At 40.1% G+C, this 5156-nt stretch overlaps 1 long non-coding RNA gene across 1 annotated transcript; it reads left to right on the forward strand.

Annotated features, from left to right (window-relative positions):
* Positions 1 to 739: 739 nt before the first annotated feature.
* Positions 740 to 3010, forward strand: LOC139192822 (uncharacterized). The gene is made up of 4 exons (XR_011577244.1): positions 740 to 951; positions 1143 to 1280; positions 1899 to 1957; positions 2809 to 3010. It is a non-coding gene; the product is annotated as an uncharacterized lncRNA (long non-coding RNA).
* The last annotated feature ends 2146 nt before the right edge of the window (positions 3011 to 5156 follow it).

Consider the following 5156-nt stretch of genomic DNA (forward strand, 5'->3'; position numbering starts at 1 on the left):
ATTGTAAGAATCATACATCAAACCAAAGCCAACAACTTTTAACAAATAGAAAACTTCATTTTAATCATTGACAAAGATGGCTTTTATATTAAAATCATGAGTATCAAAATCTAATTTTAGTCACTTGATACATTAATAACCTCATTTATTAATTATATTTTGATTTTTTAATTATTTCTCTTTTTCTTCCTAATTTTTAATGTATTAATTTTATTTCATTATAATTTTCATTTCATTTATTTTAATATATTTTATTGTAAACTTTTAGATAAACTAATTTTTATTATACAATATATTTCGATGTACTTTATCTTCTTCATTTAGATACATTAAATTCATTATAATAGATTTCGGTGTATACATTTAGGTACACACATTTTGTGACAGTCCGTCCCTGATTTTAAGAATTTTTAAAGTTTTAATAAAGGATTTTACAAAAATGCCCTTTGAGGCACGCGCATTATTCGAGGTTAATCGTTGTGTCGCGCCATCTAAGATTTGTTTTCTTGACATATCCTCGTAGTACTCGTCGCTACAGAAGCGTGGGCGCAGACGGTTCGTTATTTGGAGTTATAACGAAAAAGATTTTAAAGTTTGAAGTTTGGGCATTTTATAAATTTTATTATTAAAATTTGGAGGGCCCAGATTTAATGAAGATTAAATGGATGGCTGGGATGAGAGAAGAATATTTGTGTGTGTGTGTGCGTAAGAAGAAGAAGAAGAAGAATGACCAAAAGAAGAGAGAGCCGGAGCTCCGGGAGAGAAAGGAGGGAGTCCAGCGAATCAGGAGAAGAGAGAGGAAGAATCTGACCAACCAGAGGAAGGAAAGGAGGAAAGGAGAGAGGGCGAGAAGCGGAGGAGAGAAGAGAGAAATGGGTTGGGAGAACCCGTGACCCGCTTGACCCGCCGGTGTTCTTCACCCATTTCCATCGAAATTTCATCATTTTTCCGGTGAGTTACATCAATCCATCACTTGGAAAACCCTCTATGATCTTCCCTCTTCCTATTACACCCCAAAAATCAAGGAGTTTGGCCTTGAAATTTGATTAAAACCGTGAGGGGTGTGCGGTAGGTTAGTGTGAAATTTCTTCAAAACTTGAAACGTTTTCTTTCAATTGCTAACACCCATAGCATCCCCTTAGGACCCGGAACAAAGCCCAAGAAGTAGTAGGGGCGTTGGAACAAGTTTGGAGGTCGAATTGAAGCTCACCCAATTCTAGGGTCCGCACGGATTTTGGTGAAATTGAAGTGTTTCCAGGACAAATTGGCCTTGGCCTCAGGTATAAAGTTTACTCTACTCATTGAGATCTTCAATTCTGTAATTTTTGAGAATTTTTGGAAATAGTTGAATTTTCCGGCGAGCCGGGGCGGCCGACAGCCACCCGCGGCGGCCCGTGCGGCGGCGCGTGGCCAATGGGCCACCAATGTCATTCTTATCATGTGTTTAAGGTTCTAGGTTCAGTTTTAATACTTGATGGACTTAAATTGAGTAATTGAACCTAAGTTCGTTTCGATTCGTGGTTAGGTGAAAATGTGAATTGACGATCCAACCGTCGGATCGTCACCAAACTTTGATACGTTGTAATACGTAATATTTGAGGATTATAGGAACTTACAGATCGGGAATCCGATTTACGGATCTTTCGTAATTAGAGTTGTAAGTTCATAAAATAGAATGTTAACCGTCACTTGGTTTTGACAATTGACGGAGATCCGACCGTTGGATGGTAATGAAATTTTAGGATGATGTCCTAGAGGTATATTGTGGACCTCTGGAAGTTATGGATTTGAAATCTGAGTTGCAGATCTTCCAGATCGAACTACGTAGTGACGTGTCTTATATAAGTTATATATTCTATCGATATGAATTCTGAGGTTGGATTTTTTTATTGTTCTAGGCGCTGATCGTCATGACGCCTTGATGTGTGGTGCTAGGGAGTTGTTGGGCGAACTCCAGGTGAGTGGGCAGTTTTTGTTTTTCGTATTACCTATATACTATTAATTGTCCCAGAAATTGAATTTATATGAAAGTATGTTTTCAATTGCCATGATGCATATTATAAATTATATGAATTGATATTGATGCATATATATATGTGAATTGGTGCTGTGGACGCACATGTAAGTATCAGGTGAGTTTATATGGTTTATATTAATGAAGGATGATGTGAATTATGTTGAGAGCTTGTAACCTGCACCCCTGGTGTTAGTGCTTATGTTATTCACCCTGCATCACACGCTCACCTTGGATCCAAGTAGATGCTAGTCGTACAGACCACTAGAGGCGGTTCCGACATGCCAGTCATACAGACCATTAGAGGGGTTCCGACTGGTAGGTGACCTTAGATTATGTGCACTGAGGATTAATGAGAGAAGCACTAGAGCGTATTATTTCACCACCTTAGTCGTACAGACTACTATAGGTAGTTCTGACTTATGTGTAGTGTAATGCCGTACAGGTCACAGTTGGTGACTCCGGCTGGATGAGATATTGAGCTATAGAATCAGCCGTACAGGACCACTGTAGGGTCTCCGGTTGATTTATTATTTCACCTGATTTATATTGATGCATTCATATTATATTTTGGCATATGGCTTGGCATGGCATATTCTTTCTAAAAAGCGTTGAAGGATTATAAATTGAGCTTTTGATGATATATATATATATATATATGTTTATATACTATTATGTTATTTTCTGGGAAAGTATTCAGGTTTTACGGCGAGGGGTTAGAAATGTTTTAAATGAAATGTTTTTGAAAAACTTGGTTGTACTGACCCACTCAATTTTGTTTTGCGCCCCTCCAGGTTCTAGTTAGCAGAGCTTTGGTGGCTATGAGGAATCCAGCGGTGTTCTGACAGAAGTCATAAAAATAGGACTCACCCTCGGGTGTTTCATCATAGTAATTGTATTTTTTTAAAGCTTCCGAACTGTGTAAATGGTTACGTCACACTCACGTGACAGCCAGCATGCCCTTCTTCGGGACGGGGTGTGTCAGTTGGTATCAGAGCCTAGGTTGCAATTCTAGACATCTTGAGAATTTCCTAGTGTCTTCTGTCAGAACTATACCGCCTCGTAGTGAGCCACGTAGTTCGGATGAGCTTAATTTCCCCGATATAGTAGTTTGGGGGGAAACTATTGCCATTGTGATTCAGTTTAGTATCTAAAGGAACCTTTTGAGACTGGTTATAAGTTAAATTTGAATCACTTTAGGGAAATAAAGAACCTAAGGGAGCAGATCGATGGCTCAATCATTTGGGAAAAGACGTTTCGGATTATGCAAAGTCAAGAGAATTTCCTCCCGACAGGTGGGTCGAGATGACTACCTAGTTTTTGAGTGTTGAATCTGCATTCTGATGGAGATAGGAATGTTATCCGATATTATCGGAAGAACAGCTGTTTGGAAGTCGTTTAAAGAATTGTTTAAGGAAAAGTTCATTCCTCCGGCATATTATTATAGAGAGTTTACAGACTTGCCTTGTTTCCATTCGGATGTTGTTGCTAATCTGGTCGAGGTGTTATGTCGTTTTTGGCTGGATAATAAGAAGAAATGGCGTTCTTTGGTGACCACTATTCATTGTACTTTTTACCAGGAGTTTACGAGATGTTGTTAAGCATTGAGGACTTTGAGAACATGATCAGCGAGAGTAAAGAGGAATAATAAAAGAATGAGAATAAGAAGAAAGACGATAAAGTTAAAGATCCGTCATATCGAAGACCTCAGAAGACTCAGAGCTTCAAAAGAAGTGAAACTAGAGCTAATTTTCCCAGCTGAGGTTTTAGTGCCACTGGTTAGAGGCGAAGTGATAGATTTACTAGTGATCCCAGATTTCAGAGACAAGGTGACTCTGGTAGATGAAATGTATCTTTGCACCGTAGGTACAATATTAGGCACTTTGGAGAGTGTGGGAAGTTGTGAATGTGTTCATGTGGTTAGATGAGGCATAGCGGTATGAATTGTCCCTGGGATCAGTTGTTACCCAGCAGTCTTCCTTGGCATATTACTTGGAAAATGGATGATCGAGCTGCAGACTCAGCCGTACAGGTCATTCTAGCTGACTCCGGCTGATATAATTCTTATTATTGACGATGTTGCCAAAGGAAGTAGTGAATGAGCACGATCGAGACGTGTTTATACCATATTTAGGGCCTCGTATTTAGACCTCGTATAAATACTCGGGGGACTTAAATGTAATTATGTAATAAAGGAAGGGGCAAATATGTAATTAGGGGAGGAGCCCTTATTCTATAAAAAGGCCTCCTCACCCTCACAAAGAGGGGGGTCTCTCCTCATCCCTCTCAAAGCCTCCTCACATCCCCTAAGCTCTAAGCTCTATTTCCCTCTTCAACAGAGAAATATAATACAATCAGTGTGGACGTAGCCCAAACCTTGGGGTGAACCACGATAACTCTTATGTCATTTACATTTCATGCAGATTCACGGTCGGATTTACGTTGTACCAAGACCATTCGGTTTTGTGCATCAACATTTGGCACCGTCTGTGGGAAACGACACAAAAAGTTATGTCGGTTCTCTTTCATTTTTTCACCTTCATCGTGAATCTGCAAAATCACACAAACCCAGAAACCAAAGTCACTGCAAAACCCATATCTCAAAACTGCAGAAAGGAAAACTCCAAAACTCAAGAAAAATCATATGCTGAATTTTGGATGGGAACCCATGAGTCTAAACCTTTCTTTCTGATTCATAAGATCTTGCTTCATCTCTCCTAGTTCCCTTACCAGCTCAAACGACGTCGTCTAGCTCTCACGTTACTTCACCATTCTCTATCTGTGAAGCATATTTCTACATAAACTACTGAAGATGAACAACCAAATTAGCAGGACGGGGCTTGAACTAGCAAATTTGCTAGTGACTTCTCCCCTGCACCAGTCATGGGACGCGGTCCAAAAGCAAAAGCTCCAGACAGCTTCCATGACGTTGTTTCACCATTCTCTCTCTGCAAAAGCTCCAGTCAGCTTCCAGACAGCTGCTCATACATCAGAGAAATCAACCACTCATTCATCCACCATCACTGATTGCTAACGGCGGTGCTGCCGATGTTGAGTCAGTTCCGGCACATGTCACCGGCTGATTCGCCTCCGTTTACAGCGAGGTCCAGGCCTGTCGTATCGATGCACTTCCTCTCCCTTC

This window comes from Malus domestica, chromosome 16, assembly GCF_042453785.1.
Source record: "Malus domestica chromosome 16, GDT2T_hap1".
Taxonomy (NCBI): domain Eukaryota; kingdom Viridiplantae; phylum Streptophyta; class Magnoliopsida; order Rosales; family Rosaceae; genus Malus; species Malus domestica.